The sequence below is a fragment of the Argiope bruennichi genome, chromosome 2, assembly GCF_947563725.1.
Source record: "Argiope bruennichi chromosome 2, qqArgBrue1.1, whole genome shotgun sequence".
NCBI lineage: Eukaryota > Metazoa > Arthropoda > Arachnida > Araneae > Araneidae > Argiope > Argiope bruennichi.
The window spans coordinates 49,324,493-49,345,018 of record NC_079152.1 but is presented as its reverse complement, the minus strand read 5'-3'; the positions used below and the strand labels follow the sequence as shown (position 1 = coordinate 49,345,018).

At 28.3% G+C, this 20,526-nt stretch overlaps 1 protein-coding gene across 5 annotated transcripts in view; it reads left to right on the top strand.

Moving 5' to 3' along the window:
• Positions 1-20,526, top strand: part of LOC129956829 (inaD-like protein) — a 924,555-nt gene that overhangs the window by 56,703 nt on the left and 847,326 nt on the right. Inside the window, exon 1 of one of the 5 annotated variants that reach the window (XM_056068808.1) lies at positions 8,880-9,328. The exons of the other annotated variants lie outside the window; for them this stretch is intronic. The gene's annotated coding sequence lies outside the window, so the exon portion shown is untranslated. Of the gene's footprint in view, positions 1-8,879; positions 9,329-20,526 lie in introns of those variants that run through there. 5 annotated transcript variants of the gene reach the window in all.

Genomic DNA, 20,526 nt, shown 5'->3' with positions numbered 1-20,526 from the left:
TGCTTTTTTGTTTTAAATTACTTGAAGTCTTCTCGAACAACTTGCTTTTTGAATAATGAGTGATTACAGCAATCTGTATGCTGGTTGCATATTTCATATGGGGTCATTTCTGTTTTGGGATTATGACACGGAATGGGCCATGGGAGAATTATTTAAATGGAATTAAAAAGCTTATGAACTATTTTCTCTATATACTTTCTAAAGTTTGACTTATTTCATTACTGTACGGTAATTTTTACAAACATTTCCATTTTTTTGTTATTTAAATGTTATATTTGTATTATACAGGGTGTTTATAAAGTCCCAGACCCATTTTGATGTTTAATAACTCATAAAATAATAAAGATATAAACACACTTATGACATTTATTAATGGAATAACTCATATATTTTCCTTTTCAGGTTTGAATATTTTTACTTTTGTAAATATCGTCTGCGCGTGTGGTTAATTTCAGATAATTTCATTTTCCAGTCTAAATATCTGTACTTTTCTAAATATTGTCTGCTTATTAATTGCATTTTTCTCTCTTTTGTTTTTATCAACTATTGCAATGTTATGTTTACTTTTAATGTGTTTGTTCTATGTAGTACTTTTGTATGTGATGTTTTATTCGAGCGGATATTAAGGAGAATGCATACACCACAAGAGAAAGCACAGATTTTATGGTGGTTCATAGAAATGAAATCGATAGTGCAAGCACAGAGAAATTTCAGAAGAATTTACCAAAAAGATCCTCCATCCAAAAACAGCACCTTGTGGTGGAAAAAGAATTTTCTAGAAATTGGAAGTATCGAAGATAAGAAACGTTCCAGACGTCCTTGCACAAGTGATTTTGATGTTGAGCGTGTCAGAGAGACATTTTTACACAATCCTAGAATATCTGTGAGATCAGCGGCAACAGAATTGGATATGCCAATTTCGACGGTGTACAAGGTTATTAAGAAAAAATTAAGACTGCATGCATACAAAGTTCAAATTGTTCAAGTTTTGGAACCGAACGATAGACCTAGGAGGATGGCCTTTGCAACAGATATGCTAAGGAGGATAGAAGATGCTGCTGATTTTCTGAAGAGCATAATGTTCTCCGATGAAGCATCCTTTCATGTTTCTGGCATTGTTAATCGCCATAAAGTGCGCAAATGGCTCTGTGGATGCCGACATGCTTGTCGCTACCTGGCGTGAAATTGACTATCGACTTGATATTCTCCGTGCGACGAAGGGGGCACACGTGGAAGTTCATTGACAAGGGTCATGAAACTTTTTGAGTCTATTTAACCATTTATGTTATTAATTTAAATCTATCTTTATTATTTTATGAGTTATTAAACATCAAAATGGGTCCGGGACTTTATAAACACCCTGTATAATAAATAGCATTTACATAAGCAAACCCTGCTTAATAAAAGAGTAATCTTTTCTCTCTTTTTTAAAATCTTTGTTCGAAATTCATCATATTACTCAAGACGTACAGACCTAAGGCAAATAATAACAAATGCTTCTAGAAGTAAGCTCTTTTTGTGATGAGATATAATTGTGCTTATATTGATTTTTGAATAATGTTGTAAGAAAGCCCTCTTTATTGGAATCATATTCATAATAATTATTTTGTCATTTTATCTCATTATAATCATTATCAACAAGTCTTTTCAAAAGATATATTTGAAAAGATGTTTCACTTATTCATTTTTTCTTTGTGCTTGCTTTTAATATTTCTATCACATTATTTAGAGACGGCAAAGGCATTCAATTTTTTGAACTTAAAATAGCTGTAAATTGTATCATTTTAGGCATTAATGTTTTTGTAATAAAATGACTCGAAACATTTTACCTATCTATGAAAATATTTTGTATTTAAATGTGCTATCAATGGTATGTTCGTGAAGATATTGCCGTATGGCATGCGGTTTGATCAAAACCAAAAGCAATATGATACCACTCGTATGACGACGATTACAGACGTTTATCGCAGTTGCAGATTTCCATCTATGGAAACTAAGCAGCTGCGGAAGGCCGTAAGCTGGTCAGTTAAAAAACTTTGTTTTCCTATTTGCCAAATAAATAAGTTTGCAAAAAATATAAATTCTGTTAATGATAAAGTATTAGAATAATATAAATTCTTTATTCAGCATAATTTATCAGGTTCCTATATTTTTATAACGTTCATTTAGTCATCAGTTTGTTTAAGAAAACGAATGTATGCTTTAATAATATTGGGCACATAGTGTAGCACATAATAGTGAGCACGTGAATATTTGGGAGTCCGGGGTCATAATAGAGAAATAAAAACAAATGCATGTTCACAAAATGACTAGTAAAAAGTACTCTCATATTATGTAAAACTATTCAATTTAATCACTCAAATTATTGCGATTGTATAATTTTAACCACGCTGAGTTAAATAAGGCTATCAATTCTTTATATAAACCCTTCTGGGTTTCTTTTTTTTATTACTTTGAAATATTTTTATCTTTATACAATATATTGATATTTTTAAATCTAATTTCAGTTCTAATTAATTTCCAAAGTTTTATCGTAATTCAGCCCGTAATAACTTCATTCTAAAATATTCTCTTATTTCTTGATCCAATTCCAGTTTTTCTATTTAATTAATTCAAGAGAAGCTTTGTAAAATGCTTAATCGGCAATTCAGACGCTCCGAGAGAAGGGATAAAAAAACTGTCAGCCAAGATAATTCTTTTTAAAAGATCCCTATGATTCCCTTGCCTGGGTCGACACGTGTAGAGAAATCCCTGTCGGAATCTGATGTTATATAAAACCAGGGATAAATATTTTCTCCTTTTACGCTCTTCTGCTCTTGTATCGCTGATGAACGGGCGCTAGTCCCTTATCTCTCATACATGTACATAAATGCTCATGCTCATGCTCTTGTACATAAATTATGCCTTCCGGGATGGAAATAAAACAAAGTTTAAAAATTTCAAAGTGTCTATGAATATAATCCAATAATTTTTTAAATCGAAAATGCCATTTTATTGTTTTAAAAAATTTTTTATACCTTTCTGTCTTTCTCTTAGCTCCTTTGTTGTTCTGCTGATAAAGCCATTAACAAAGCTTTTAAAAATAAAGTTTGCCTTAGTTTTGTTACTAAAACTTATCGCCGAAGACATTTATCATTCTATAAGAAAAAGAGAAATTTTTTTAAAATTCGATCTATGCATAAAATTTATTGCTTCGGAATGTTTTATTCCCTATTTTTAAAAGATTGAGAAAAATTATTATGTAATTTCTCATATTACGTAGTTCTAATTTGATGAATACGATTTATCAAATCACCGAATGGTTTTTGAATAATGCTCTTTCAGATTATTTGACACATTCAAATCAGCGTGCTCCACCAGAATCGAGATGAATGATAAAATGCATTTTAAATGAGATTTCCTGAATCAGTTTGATTCGGGTTCTTTCCTGATGGTCGATTATTTTTGAAAGATTTATTTCAGACATAACCATCGCGAGTATGCATTAACTGGTATTAATTTATGATCTGAACTTTCTAATGTCTGTTTTAAATTAACCGTTGTTATTAGCTGCTTATTACTTTGCCGAAGATTGTCAAAATTTACGAGATTAAACATTGAATTATTATTCAATGAACTAGTTGACACTACGTGATTAGGATCTTGCATGATAAAAGGTTGATGCATCTAAATGGTTAAATTAATTGCAAGAGTAAAGCGTTGTTTCCGATGGTTGGAGATAATACACAAGTGTCAACTCGCATTATAAGCGTAACATAACACTTAAATACACTAGGCCATAGTTACGATGCGTCTTACATCGGATAACTCTACCAAAATCTTTTTTAAATAATTACTCTGTCCTCAGTATTATGTCTGGAGCAACATAATCACATTAAATTTCCCGAATTCCCCCGACACTTTAATGATTAAATCTGAATATAAAGAGCATATTTTCGCTCCACTTAAAATTAACCAAAAATATTTGTATATGCATCTTACAGATTCAAATCCCTTATTTAAAATTTATACGCAGAGATGCTTTGATAGATTTCATATTGCGGCTTTCCAGAACTCACCAGTCGTTGATACTATACTTTTCACGTATTTATACATTGCATTAAATCTACTCACTACGTTTACACTTATTAATGTTGTACTCGGATATAAGCCTATGTTTATTGTTTAAATTGTCTTATTTTAAAGACATTAAAATAAGACCTATTATATAAAAATAAATCATAGATTAATTATAAATAAACTTAGTCGATATTAATGAGGGGAGATGCTACTTTTCTTCAGAATTAAAAAAATTTGTTTTTTTTTTTCTGTTGCTATTTTGGTTTATATTGAAACAATGGCTGTAAGGGCGATGCATTCATAAAATAAGACTTAACCCTTTCCATATCAGTTTTTTTTTCTCTCCAAAATTAAGATAATTTAGGGCTTTAATGTGTCAAATAAAGTAATAAATAGCTATATTCTCTAAATTAAAAACAAAAGTTATCTATAGATGCAATTTTTGAGGTGGGTCATATGTGTCCCAGCGGTCTTTTTAAATGGGACACATGTGTCCCTTTGGGATTGAGGTGACCATATAAAATATAATGAAAAGTTGAGTCTCTAGTTTTTATAATATTTTAAAACAATTTTATTGCAAGAAAACTTTTACCAATTACATATCCAGCATTATTTATGACATTTCTATGTATGATACATTTCAAAACAGTTTTTGCAGAGAGCAACTTTTCTCTTGGCACACACAGTTTTCGCTCGGGTTTCTTTATTACTAAAATATAGTTAAGAATTGCACTAACATATGAATGTAATCACAGAAAATTATTGGGACATGCGCTTCAATGAATTCCCCACTTACTTATCTCTTTGGATGAATTAAATATCAGCGGGACATATATGTCCCATTGGGGCCCGAAGGGTTAAGTTCCGAAAGTCAGGCCTCTCTCACTTATCTGAAAAAGAGAAAGCAACATTGTTTTGCCGAATATCAGCATTTGTGTAATAATACAAGTGTGTTTTTCAGCATTCATTGTGCAATAATATGTATTCTTTCATGCCCTTAGAAGAAAAGTCAGATTTGCAATACCGATTAATTTGATTCCAGAGTATGACTTCCAGTCAAACGCCGTAGACGTATTATTTTTCTTTATACATGACCGTAAATAACTTTTCAAACCTGATTTAAAAAAGAAAAAAAATCACCGTCAATTTATTATTTTTTCATATCTTTAAATATTATTATTTGTGCATATTCTTTTCCGTTATTTTTTATAAGACATTTCAGTTCTTTTTGTACTGTTTTTTTATTACTTTTTTGCGGTTTGTGTGTATTTTTTTTGTGTTTACATTTGGGTTTTATTTTTATTTTATTTTTTTTCCGTATAAGTTTTTTTATTCTTATATTTTTATCTTTCAGTTCCTAACGTGTTTGTGTTTTATTTTGTTTCTTTTTTTCTCTTGTCTTTTCCATTCTATGAACATTTAATTGATCACGGATCTGTATGATCCGACGTAGAATTATGAAATATTATTTTGTACAGCTATTTTGCGGTTGAAGTCGCTCTTAAATTTATTTGGACGATTAAGAAATGTCACAAATGTTTTCCGATTCCTAGGAAAGACAATATATAACTATAGTATATTTTTATTCATTTTCTGTGGAGTTATCTGGAAGTATTCTGTCTTTAGAAATAAATACTTAACGTCCATGAGTCTTAAAATGACATTTTGTTAGATAGTCGAATGGACTGTTTAAAAAGATTATAATAAGTTTATATGTTCATGATTGAACTACGTCATTTAAAAAATAATATATGTATATATAAATAAGTAAGGAATTACAAGGAATAAATAACGTTGCTTTGCGAAATGTCAACTGTATAAAACTAAAATATTAAATTAATGAAAAATGAGACCTTTTCAGAACTTTTTTTCTCATTCAGAAAAATAAGAATAAAGCTTCGATATGTAATATACCGGAACTTTTCCGGGAAGAAATGTTTTTTGTGCTCTCGAGGTTATTTTGTGAAGTAGAATTTAAAGGTAAAATAAATTACTTTAAATACCTTTCTTTCATTATCAGAAATGCTTAAAATTTTTTTTTTTTTTTTTTTTTTGATCTTTGAATAAAAATTGTACTTACATTTGGACTGTTTAAAAAAAATCTATATTAAATTTCTTTTCTTAAAGAAAATTACTCTCGGTTTTCAAAATAAAGCTGTAAAAATCCATTTCAGTATTTTAAATTCAGCATTATATGTATATACCATGCATCTCACTTCTCACCACTGAGCAGCGCCTCTGGCTGAGGAAACGAAAATTGTCAGTTGACGCCAAAACGGGGCGATGTGAAAACGAACTATTACGACGTATTATTTAAAAGACGAACTTTTATGCTAGCTCTGAACCTGATTATCATAGTTTTATTCTTTAAATTTGCCATCTTCAGTTTGTTCATAATTAATGTAACTATATTGTCACTCATTAAATTCTCAAATATCATCCAACTCGAACTTGTTATTGCTTTAACATCACTCCCACATATATGTAAAATATTTTTTGAAGTTCGCAAACAATTTGTTTAATAATTTTTATTCTTTATTATTTTAAGGAAAATAGTCCAGTTTTTATCGCTTGTCAAGAACTGTTTGTGAAAGCAATGATGAGCATCGTGTAGAAGGCAGGGGGGAAAATGCGGGAGAACTGCATAGTCATTTCTTGACTTGGCATTTAAAACAAAGTATATGCAAATCAATTCGCACCAGTGCTATATCATTAAAGGTGCTTACATTTACACTGATAACCCGGTGCTGGTTGTCGCGGTGGCCTAGGAGTAAGGCCTGGGCTTCGCGATCAGAAGGTTATAATTTGAAATTTAATTACACCGAAGAATTGCCGTGTAAGTAGATCTGCTGCACATTAAAGGCATCGGAACCAAATCTTCTCCTGTTGCTGTGGTGCGGAAGTTTGGAGAGGGGAGTGCCAGCATAAAATGTTGCAAAATAAAAAGAACATAAAGCCAATAAATACACCAAAGCAAAATTTATAAACTAAAACATGGAAACATAATAAATCGTCTTACGCGACAATAATCATTTTTAAAATAAAATTTCCTTTTGCAGGAATCATAAGAGAATAAAATTTGCCATGTGTTTGCAGGTTTGAAGAAAAAAGTGTTTGCCCTCCTCCCCCAAAAGTCCCATAGCAATTTCAAATTATACATCATATATAAGTATTTTATGTCATTATACTGGACGGTATGATGATATAAAAATGATAAACATATGCTGGAATGTGCAAAAATTAGCGAAGAGACGTTTAAATTTATTTCTTAACATTAAATAAATAAAAACTGATATGAATTTTAAGATTATTTTTACGGCTTTAGTTCCTGTTTTGATCATTCTGATTAATTTGATCCCGATTCTTCAAATGTTTGTGCGTGCATAGTAGGAATACAAAAGCAAATACACACAAACGAGCTGTTATAATATAAAAATTAGAGTTAGAATATGCATTATCTCGGTATGTAATTAATATATTTATCTTTCGTTTTCTCTCTCTATATATATATTGAGATATAGATAGGATATTTAATATAGATTTTTAATGTATAATCTTTTATATATGTAGATTATTTTATTTTAGATTATTTTTCTTCATTCTTTTATTTATTTCATACCAAAATTTAAGCTAAGCTGACTGTTTTGTTTGTTATAATGTTACGTTTGTATGTTAATAAGGAAGGGCAAATTTTCCATTAAAGAACATTTATAGGTAGGACTAGATGTAATGCAAATGTCCTCATGTGGTCTCTGTTCCGCATATTTAACCCTTCAATGCCGAAAAGTACCCTTCCCCTTTTCGTGTCCAGCAGCGGTCACTTCAAATAACTTTTCAATGCATTTTCCAATCTTGATTCTCGTCTCCGCTGGTGGTCGATTCGAGGCGCTGCGCTCTGCCTCCATCATTTCACTTCCTCCCCCATTGAAACTCCCAGCACAGAAGCCTCTATCGCTTTCCAGTCAGTCAGCCTCGCTGCTTGGTAAAGGATACCTTTTTTACAACTCCCGCCGCGTGGATTAAGTGCGTGCACGTGGAAGTGCTTCCTCCAACTTGCTGCCTCTCCGGATGGATGCACCGGGATACACTATTGCGGAATTCATAACTTTGTTGAATTAAATTTTCTGTTAAAGTGCGAAGAAGCTGTTAAGAATCAAAATATTTCATGCGGTCTGTTGTGCATCTGTTCTGCAAAATAAATTTGCAGTGATGTTTGTAATTTGTAAATGTGTGGAGTTAAATTTTCGTTACATTGTCATTTCAATCTGAAAGCATTTAAAGTATATGACATACATTGTCACATGCATTGAATTATTGCAATTTAGTTTTCAAACTAAATTTGGTTTGTTCGTAGGTGGGAATTAAATTCACGTAGGCTTCTGATTATAATTTTTCGTGAATCATTCGCATTTTCGTAGAATTATAAGTGTTATATGAGCTTATATATGAATCAAAAGCGAATGTATTCTTAAATTTGATGGTAAAGAGAATTCGGCCAAGTTATTATGCTTTCTATTGTATATTACTAACTGTGACTTGAAAAAACAACAACAAAAAACTTCGTGATAAGTTTGCCAGTAAATGATATTGAGTTGAGTTTTTTATTGTCGAATGAATTTAAATATTAAAACTTTTTTTTAGATCTATAGAAGCCGTATAACTGTTTATTTCAAGCAGTCACATAATCATATATTTGATTTTGCACATATATACTTGTTTTTAGATTGAATCTATTAATTGCTTTCGTTTAAATTTAGTCCGCCATTTATGCAAAATTTCATGCTCAGTTATTAAACATTATTAAATATAAAGAATTATCCATCGTGAATCATGATATATTTACCATCAAAGCAAGAACCAGGTGCAGCATCTTGTTTAAGCTGGAAAACAGCCAATTATTAATCTCCAAAAAACTACCGATTTGATAAATGCGTTGCAGAGAAGCTTTAATTGGCTTCTGTTATCTGTCAATGAATTTAATTCCATTTACGCTTGGCAAGAGTTTCAATTGAACTAACTCGACTTTTCCCCGCAAATAAGTTGGAGTAGAGTTGGTGACACATTGTATTAAAGAGGGAGTTCATTTCTGGTGTGATCCCAGATGTCCGGTTCGAATTGAGAACTCGGAAATTCTCACACCTGTTACTGTCAATCAATCCCCGTTCTGTCTTCGATCGATGTTGAATCGAGTTTAACGCAACTTTCATGTCGATCATGTGGACGGCTGCGTCCGCAGACATAGGTTGACGCTCTTGAGAGACATTACGTGGTAAGTGTGGTTGCTACTCCGTATTTTTTTATTGCATGCTGTATTATATAATTTTTATAGCGCAATATCCCACTTTTTACCATTGATACTGTGTTTTTAAAATGTAAAATCGAAATATAATCTATTGTAAATCAATTCATTCAAAAGTTTTCATTTCTTAAGGTAATTTAATTGCCGAATTTCTAGATCATAATAAAATTGAGACATCCCTCTTACCCTATCTGGGAAGCTATTAAGATATAATTTGGCCTTTTTAGTCTCTTTGATTAAATCAATATCTTATATATTTTGATTATTAATATCTTTATCTTTTTGACTGTCAAATCTCTTTGATTATATCGTTAATATATAAATTGAAAGATATACTGTTCTATTTTTATATTTATTGAATTTCAAATCTTCCGATGAAAAATTTTGATGTGTAGTGTCTAAAAGAGTCTATTGAAGAATTTTTTGTGTAGATAAGTAAGTTCTTTGATTTTTATTAATAATTAATTTACATTTTATATTAAGGATTTGCATATAAATTAATCACATTTCCATAAATGCAAACACAAAGTTGGAAGGTTTTCCATTTGTCGATATATAAACTTGCGCTGTAACTAAACACTTGATATTCTTCGAGGAGTTTATACCATGTTTGAAATACCTGAATGGACGTCAAAATTTTGACTATAAAATAAATTTTAAAAATAAATTGCAAGAATGATTTAATAATGACAATTTTAGGCCATTAGAATTAATATTAAAAAAAAGGTTTAGAAATCCATTTCATCTTTAAATAATGCTTTCGAAATATATATATATTTAAATATTTTATTTGTTTTATTCAATTTTAGTGATTTGACAAAAAATGGTCGCAACTTAATCTTAGGTCAGTTAACATAGTTCAAGTGTTTACTTCAAGTCAATTTCTTTCATTCAGAAACTTAAAAATTTTTAGTTTAAATTTATTTGAATGTTAGCACTATTCTGTCCTGTTTTTCGATTTTATGATTAAATTATTAAGGCTTTGCATTCCTAATGGGGTATTATCCTCATATGGAATATAATATATAAAAGCATTAATATAATAAGTGCATATAATACATACAAAAATACATTATAATACATTATTAAGTATCTTTATAGTATTAAATACATATAATTTTGATATATTTACATATGCAATTATAAATATATCTAAAATCAGCATTTAGGCTTATCATTTATTCAGTGACTGTCTTGTTTCTGAGTTGAAATGCATCGCTAAGTTTGAAACAAAGTTGAATGATTGAATAGTTATTCAACTGAAATTTATTAAGATATATCTGAGTTATAAAAGAACCTGATATCGTTCAGTTATTTAATTTTTTTCATCCGTTTTTGCTAATAAATGAAATCTAGTTTTATGGTGGAACTTATGAATTAATTTTTTTTCTATGTCAGAAAGATTTAAGTATTTTAAATATTGTACTATTACTTATTTATTATGCTCTCCTGTAGGGAAAAAAATATTATTAACAAAGTAAAAATTTTTAAGTGATATATATTTTGGTTAGTGTATTTCGTTAACGAAAATCATAAATATTTCTATGGTTTCTTATAAAAGAGAATATAAAATTATATGCTGATAGTAAAAATAATCGAATTATATTATTAATTTTCGTAAATTCTGTAAAAAAATGGTTTAAAAAATTAATTTAGGAATTATGTGCTGCAGGAAAGGATATTTACTTAATTTTCTTTCCTCTTGATAAACTGTATTTTTTAAAGTGAGATTTTTTAAAAAATTTCTTCCCAGATATTTGCAGTTTTATTTCTCATTTGAGATTTAATATTTATTTATTAAGCATTGATACTTTCTTTATTTTACTTAGGATAGCTTGCGATGGAAAATTAAATCTTTTATGTTTTTCACCGAGAAAAAATTAATATAAAAATGAATTTTCTGATTAGATAATCAGTCAATTATTTTCTGTTGGCAATAATTTGTTACGAAACATATATTTAATTCATATCTTTAAATTCGTTTTTTTCCCTTGTGTCGTTTAAATTTGTCGCATGTTAATACTAATGGGGAATGTTGCAATATCTTGTTTAAAATATATTTTCACTGCCATCTTAAAAATACAAATTATTTATAAAATTACTTCTTTTAGATACCGTAATGATACGTTTTGAATAAATAGTATTTTGTAAATTATTTTTATAGCATTATCCTCTTTGCATTTAGTTTAATTGAAATAATGATGTATTACAGTGAATAATGCTGTTCGTTCCTGCTCTTAAAAGAAAAGCGTCATTTTTTCTTTTTTCTTTCCAAAATATTTTAGCTCTAATTCTTAATATAATATTTTTTTAGAATTTTACCGTATGAACTTAGAATGTAAAACATGATGGGAATCGCAGAAAATATTTTATGATTCTTGGATTGTTTTAAATTAAAAATGTAATCAAGTTTGTATGATTTGATGTTAACTGTATTTATATATTCGGTTTCAATGAAATGAAAAGATAATTTTAAGGTTATATGCGCACATTTTTAGAACCATCCTTTGGGATATATGCATTATCACAATTATCAAATATTTAAGCTATTCAATATATATATATATATATATATATATATATATATATATATATATATATATATATCCTGAAAAATACAAAATAAATAGTAATCCGGAAGAATTTTGTTTTAAAAAAAATTAAAGTGGTGTAACAAATGTTTTTGTAATACGTTCCGAAGTTATAAAGAAAAAAAAATGTTTTCTGCTATTTATTAATTAAAAATCTAATGAAAGTTATATGAAAAACCCTGCCTTAATGAGCTGTTACTCAAAAAGTTACAACATACCAAATTAGCTGTAGGTGCGTAACAGTTTGTTTTGTAGAGCGTTTTTAACAATTTTCGCACCATTCATATAGTTTGCATTCAGACTGTAAATATATCATGTTAAAATGCTTCATTTAAGGATTGGATTGCAATTCTAAAGACATGAATTTCTTAGTTTGCAGCGCATACGAAGAAACAATTATACATTAAAAATTGATTATCATGGCTGTTGTGTATTTATTGCTTAAAAAGATCCTGTTCTCTTTTGTGTTACTACACGGTAAAAATTTAAAGCGAGAGATAAAAGGGCATAAACTTTTTGATTCAATTTCCTTTTAAAACCTTTATTGCACTTCCATTTATAATTATAAGCGTGACTTAATAAACATACAAGAAGAGCATACTTTCAACAAATATGCAGTTCTCCCACAAGTGAAAAACAAAGGAAGGTGAAGGCGACAGTAAAATATTTTTAAAGAGTATCTAGCAAAAAGCAACAATCCAAAAAAAAAAAAAAAAAAAAAAAAAATCGCCAGAATGAAAATAACCCAGAATGAATACCGAGATAAAGCTCATGAGAAAAATATGGAATTACTATCAGTAAAATAGCTTCTATGCATTCGCTAATTGCTTAAAATGTAAAACCTAAGAGATACATGATTTTTTTTTGTCATTTGCCTTTTAAACTCGCTATCAATAGATGGGATGTATCTGATATTTTCTTTTTTATGATTTGGCATTTAGAAATATCTTTTAAAGTGTCTGGGCCGTTATTTTGACGTCATACTTCTTGAGAAGTCGTCAGTTGCTATCCATTTGTTGCTAGCTGTATTCATGCAAAATTTTCGTCCTGATTATAATTAAGTTGTTGATTTTTGCGGTGAAAATATTATATTTTGCGATTACTAGTATATAGAATGAAACTGGACGATTTGAAATGAATCGTTTGGCTCATCTTCCCGTGTACCATAAATGTATTGAATTATTATATTATTAACCTGCAAGTTAAATTATTCTTGGATGTTGTAATTAAAAAATTACGTTGAATATATAAATATGTCAAATATATTATGAATTTTTAACTAAATTTAAAGCTCAATACACTTCCAAATTAGACAGCATTACCGAATTAAAAAAAAAAAAAAAAGCGAGTTAAACGAAGATTTAAAGAATTGATGTCAAATAATGATTTAGATTAAAAAATTATATTTGAAAAACAAACATATATACTAGCCGCCTTTGGCGACCAGCCGGTTCGCCAATCTTAATGCTCGTTAAAATTTTAATAATTAAATATTTTATGTAATTACTATTTTAATAGCTTCTTCATCAAAATATTTTAAAACTTCAAATTTTGATTGTCATATAATTTACTCATATTATAAAGGCCTTCAGTCATAACGTAATATGTATCTCTCTAATTTTCTGTTAGCTCCCATTAAATTGATGTTTTTAATTAAAGTGGAAATGATTAATCTGCAATTAATATAATATTTTTTACTGAAACAGAGTATTTTTTATAATATGATTACTGAAAAGAGTCACTGAGCATTTAAACCTTATGGACACTAAAGAATATCTTAATTTATGTAATATCTCAAGAATTTGTCAACAAAATTTTCCCAGATTCATCATGAGCAGATCGATTAATTAATAATGTTTCATTTTAAATGCATCAAACACTAAGAAAATAAAATGAATCATTTAAAATAATCGGTCGGAAACAGGTTAAAAAAACTACTTAAAAAATGATGTACTTAAAACTATAAGCATATACAAAAATGTATGTAATTAAATACAATTTAATTACAAAAGCATACAACTAACCTAAAAATAATTTAAATTAAATCCGCATCCGTTGAAAATAGTTGTCAACAATTGTTGTCAATGCGCATGCTTGAATTTTCAACGCCAGTTATGGTAACGCAAATGCATGAATTTTTCTACGCCAGTTGGGGTAACGCTATGCAGATTATAAATTTTCAATTTCCTTTATTCTGTTTAAATTTAATTCAAAAGTACTTCAGAATGAATCTGAAAAATCGATTAATTAACAATGTTTAATTTTAAATGCATCAAACATTAAGAAAATAAACAGAATCGTTTCAAATAATCGGTCGGAAAATATTAAGCCTAACCTCTTTAGCGTAGGGGGAAAAAAACTGAAGCCTTACTCATTTGGTGGTGGAGAAATGAAGATTTTTTTTGGCGGGAAAGTTAGTTTTTAGTTAATAATTAAAATTCCAATTAAAAATTCAAAAAAAGGGACCCCAGGTGCACATTCCCAACCTCCAAGGTATACATATACCAAATTTGGTAGCTGTAGGTTTGGTAGCTGCAGAGCGCCAACACACACACACACACACACACACACACACACACACACACTGAATTTTATTATAAGTATAGATTAAAAAATTCCATATTTTTTGAGATGTCTTTTTCATTTTGCTCGTTACAATTTAATTGGCAGGAAAGAATTGACCTGTTGAGTCAATTGAATTAATCGAATTGTTGAGTTAATTGAATTGAACCAAGAGCATTGATAAATATTTCATGTGCAGAATGTTTGATATTACATACATTTATATATTTATGGAAAAGTTATATTTAAGGACATTAATCTTTTCTTTTCGGCATGTCAGTAAAATCGAAGGATCCAACAAAATGTATATTTTGATTATTTTAAAGATTGCTTTTGACCAATCAACAAATCTTAGTTTTTAAAAATTAAGCAAAAAAAAAAAAAAAAAAAAAAAAATAGTGACCGCACAGGAAAGTTCATTAATAGATATTCATTCGAAATAACTTTGATTAGAAGTAGCTTCATTAGATCTTTTATCCTATTTTTTAGAAGCTCAACTATTAAATAATCAATCCTCGTCGTCCTAGGGTTCTTTTTCCTTTTTTCATTTTAGCACGACTTGATTAGTCTTCTTTTGTGAAATGAACAGGCATTGAATTACTTTCACCCTCCCTCATCTTAGAAATGCTTGACAAAAAAAAATTCAATGTCCATTTTGCTTGGGAGTGTGCTGTTTTAAATATATTTTTTTTGAACTGACATAATTGAAAAGGAGGAAAGGGGATTAAAAAAAGAAAAAAGACAATAGAGGACCAATATGGTTCATTACAAGAGGTTCGAAGTTAATTTTAATTTGGGAATAAATAATTAAAAGCCGAAATTAATCAATTTTTTATATTTGGGAATTAAACATGACATTGATCTTTATATTTACAAAATAAGAAATTCTGGTTAATTGTGGCTCTAAAGCATCAGGCGAACGCATTAATGAAATTCTTTGTCCGTTTTGATTTTATTCTGAGAAATATATCCCTACATGGCATTATCAATTTTAAAAATTTAAGAATTATTTATTTAAAATTATTAAAAAAATAATTTATATTTTTTTTTATTTAAGGTATAAAATACACCTTTCGCAAAATATGACTTCTTACATTTGTGATTAAAATATTTTTCTTTGCTTGTTTATTTATAAATAAAATTCAATTACGAATATGGGCAATATTTGTTGTGAATTTTTATTAAATTTGCTTTAAATAATAAAATTTCTGGTACAAGATCCCTTTCCCCTTTCCTTATAAATTTAATTGTATAAAGCATTCAAACAATACAAAGTTTTGGTCCCCTCTCCCCAATATATTTGCTTGATGTGATCTAAAGACTTTCGATTTTTTAAAATTCGCATTGTTATTACTCATTTTTTTAAACCATGTAATGATGCTGAGAATTATGTTTATTAACGATCATTTTGATTTTTTGTTAATTCTATTATGCTAAAGATATTTTTTTCCCGAATGATGTTTTTGGTATTAAATGGGGGTGATTTCTTGATTTTTTTTTCGTCATCAGTTTGCAATTTAAAAGGGTCTATTTTTACAGGGCAGCATTTTAAATATTTATCTTGTAGGCGTCTTCATTAAAATTGTATTTATCTATACATTTAAAACAATTAGAAAAAGAAAATAATCGGTCATTCAGCTCCAGCCACTGGCCCCATTTCTTTTCTTTCTTTCTTTCTTTTTTTTAATTAAAACTCATGATCAAGGGAAATCAGTGGTCACCTACCTACTACTGCTACGCACTTTTTTTTTTTTGGAGATATCTCAAAATAAAACTGTGATAGAAGTTTCATCATTAACAACTGAACCGATTTTGCCAATTTTATTAAATAATATATTTCAAATAATTAGGTAAAAAAAAAAAAAAAAAAGAAAAAAAAAAGAAAAAGAAAACCCAAAGAACCAGTTCCCATTCCCAATTCCTGCTCTGATTTTGTCAATTTTTATTTCATTTGAAAGCTCATGCTTCTTTGATAATCCCTCAATGAAATTCAAAGAAAGCTGTTTGAATTTCATTGCAATAGTGAAATCTGATTTTGAAGATTTTGCTAAAGATATTACTAAATTGTTCTATTGATCTGTTTTTAAAAAAATATTTAGTTTATCGAATTTCCTATCCGATTAACAATGGCTTCTACCTGAGTGTAAAATCTCCTTTTAATAAAGCTTGTAAAATCATTTGCTTAAAATACTATAATGGAAATTCGTATCTTACTACTGAGCTAAGCTTTGTTTAAGAATCGACGAATTTCATTCGCAATAAAAATTTATTGATTATTAAAGAAATCTCTGTTAGCCGGGATCAATAGTAGAGCCCTGATTTTAAATTATTTTGAAAAGTTGTAAAATGTTAAATTTTTCAATAAAAATCTTAAATTATTTAGAATATGGAAAAAAAAAAAAAATCTCATGTATGCGGCAATCCGAATCATGTTTCATTAAATTTCCAAATTTTTTTTGCAAAAAAAAAAAAAAAGCTTTCTTTTGTTGTTATTAACTTCTTGATCTTTATATATACCTAATCTTTAATAGATTTCTAGGCTCAGATTTCAGCAAACATAATTACAGTTTAATTAGTGCGAATTTTGGAACAGAATTTGATACAATTGTAGGAAAAGGCATGCTTCATCAAATTATTGAAAACTCTGAATTTTCGAATGAAGGCCAAGTAATTTGCCTCATTGAGTTATTTTTATTGACACCAGTTTTGTAAAGATGCGTTAATAAATACTCAATTTTCAAACGTGTCTTTTTTTTTTTTACAGAAAATTGTAGCTGTTTTATAAATTAAAACGAATTAGTTGATCATTTTTTAAAATGAATTGTTAAAGGCTTAACATACGAAAAATTAAAATTTTTCGAATGCGAAGACAAGAAAAATTCATAAGAAAAAGCATTAGAACTTTCTAAAAAGTTTGGTTGATTAATCTTTCGCTAATCATGTATGTTCTTAAAATTATCATAAGTGGATACTTCTTGATTTACCTGGAAAAAATTTATTGCGATTAATATGCGATGTATTGATTAAAGTTACGCTTTTATTAATAATAAGCACACTTTATTTTGTTCTATTAACCTGCTTACTGTATAATAAGCATGATTATTAATTATTATTTGTTATTCAAAATTAGTATTATTTTTTTACATTACAAAAGGAGGAAGTCCTTTGTCCCTTTTTAAATCGGGCCATCTAACATGCCTTGCTTTTTATCTGAATTAAGTATTATTACTACTGCATATTTTCCACGTTTCTTTATGTGTTTTATTCCATTTTTGAATTTATTAATTAAAAGCCTCCAATTCATTCGAATGTTTTGTTTAAACTATTAAGTTTGTTTTTCTTTTGTAATCCGCTTGAAAAAGCCATTTTTTTCACTTTGGTATTTGAAAAAATATTTCTGTATTGATATTAAAAATAAATTCCGCTATCAATATTTTGAGCATACATTTATGTAAATTTTTTTTTTTAATAATGAATAGACAGTATTGCGATCATTTAAACAAAATTTTCAAATGAAAATAAGTAACTCTAATGATTTTGAATGCCTTTCATAATAGCGAAGACAAACATTATTTTTCATTTTTTCAGAATCGTAAATTATTATTCATGCTGAATACTCTATTTGAATCAATGCATAAATTTTTTATTTTTATATCTGGCTGTGTATTTGCGTTTCGAAAATAGTAGTAGTGAACAATTTCCAAATAAATATTAAAAAAAAATTTAACAACTAAATCAAATGTATTTTTGCATCATATTAAAATAAATAAACTCGGTATCAAGGTAAGCAGATTTTTTTTTAACTAAAGAAATTTTTTTACTAAAGTAAAAGAAAAATGGAAGAAAAGTAAATTAAAAGTTTATCACATTTAATAGAATTTTACTTTTAATCTAGTAATTTTAAATTTCATTTTGAAAATTTTTCAGTGTTTCTTTTTTTGAATTTACCTTCAAAATTGCATGTTCGGAATTCAATGTTCCGTTTTTTATTCTTTAAATTATAAAATATACTTCATGTCGAGCAATATATTTGAATGAATGCATAAAAGTTTCTAATTTTTTAATTTTACGCCTGACTGTATACTTGCATTTGAAAATAATAGAAATCGATTTCCTATTATTTTAAAAATTAGAATTTAACAGCTAAATCATATGCGTTTTTATAACATCTATTAAAATAAATTTTAAAGCAAAGTATCAAGGTGAACATTTTTTTTAAACATTTCTTTAATAAAGAGAAAAAAAAGTAATCAGGTTTTTAGAGTTATTTTACTTTGCACATTGATGTTCTGAATTTAAAATCTTTTGTGTAAAGAATCATTTTAAAATTCATTATTGCTGCTGAAGGTATGGTTATACAACTTTTAATCTTCACTTTATTGTTTCAAAATTCTTGAAGTGGATTGAAAGTTTAATTATTGAATATTATTTTTTAATGAGATATTTTCTTTTTTCATATTTAATATAATATTTAAACATTCTACAGTATCAGAATTTCTATATATATATTTTTTTAAGCAAAGTTTGCTGTTAAAACGAAATTTTTCTTGAGTATTTTTAAGTTTTAAAAATTTGTATTTTGGCAATTAAAAATTAAGAACAAAATTTAATTGGAATTCCTGCACTTATTCACGTTACAGGAGCGCACTGCAAATTTATTTTAGAGTGATGGCTGCCTTCCCCTATCTGATTAATAGATCTTCTTTCCCTAGATATTTTAATGATTCGCTGATGAGCTTATTTTGCTTCTTAATGGATCTGATAATTGCAAATTTTTAATTTTTCGGATTATTCAGAGTTTTCAGTACCGCTAACCGATTTAACATTAAAGTGAAATTTTTCCTTTTATCTTCGATCCATAACGAGAAAAATGAGGGGAATGAAAACTTTTATTCTTTTGCTCAAGAATTCCGTTCTTCTTGTTAAGCTTTCTGGAAAGCGGGACGTTATTAGAGTGTTAAATTTCTGAAGTAACGGAGAAGGTATTCAAGAAATTTTTACAGCGACGTTTTCGGCGACTACATACAGTTCGCTAGCAAAAAATTGTTTTTCAGAAAATACCTAAATTGTTTTTTTTTTTTTTTTTTTTTGACTGTACGTCTCGAAACACTACGACCAAGTCTTGTTAAAGTGCAAGCTCATTTAAATAGGCGATTTTCCTTAATCTTGATCAAAGAAAAGTAATGTCAAATCGATCCAATTTCTTGAGCGATATTTTAGTGCAAGTTTAATATTATAGTTTTAAAAATAATACATGCGCTTTTTTATTAAGCATCGATTTGATTTTTTGGATAAAAGCGTCGTTTTGATGCTACACAAAGGTTATTGAAATTAACTTTAGTATTTTGAACTTAGGTTTCGATATTGGATACAGTTTCAGGCGTTTATTTCCGGATCTACTTCATTTCAATTTTTGGATGAAGGAATCGGATTTGAGCTATGATTTCTCCCAGGTTGCGCATGAAGGCCTTTTATATGCTAAATCCGTCATCGGAGGGGTCTCGCCCTTTAATGTAGTGTAAATTGGGGAGAGTGAATACTGACTGAGGTAGCTTCCTTGCAATTTGATTACGGTTCAGAATTACGAGATCCATCATAGTATAGTCTGCATATCATTTCGAAGTGGGACTGAAATCAGATATAGAAAATATATATTCTCACATTCGTAGTCTGCACAATTTATTTCATTAAATAAATTTGATATATTTTTAGAAAACATGTAAATATATTTCACAATATTTTTCATATATAATTTCTGTATATGTAAAAACATCGATCACTGAATAGTTAAGTAAATTCTTAATCAATAGCAAACGCTATTTTTTCAGGTGAAGTTTTTTTACTAAAAAATGGAGCGGGCAAATTCGCTTCTTTTTCATGCGTCTATTAATAGACATTTGAGAAATTTTTATTAAGATTTTTTTTGAGGTATTTTTTTAACCTAACAGCGAACCTTGTGTCTTCTTCAAGCGCACTTCTCTATGAATAGAAATCATTTATTATAAGAATGTTTTT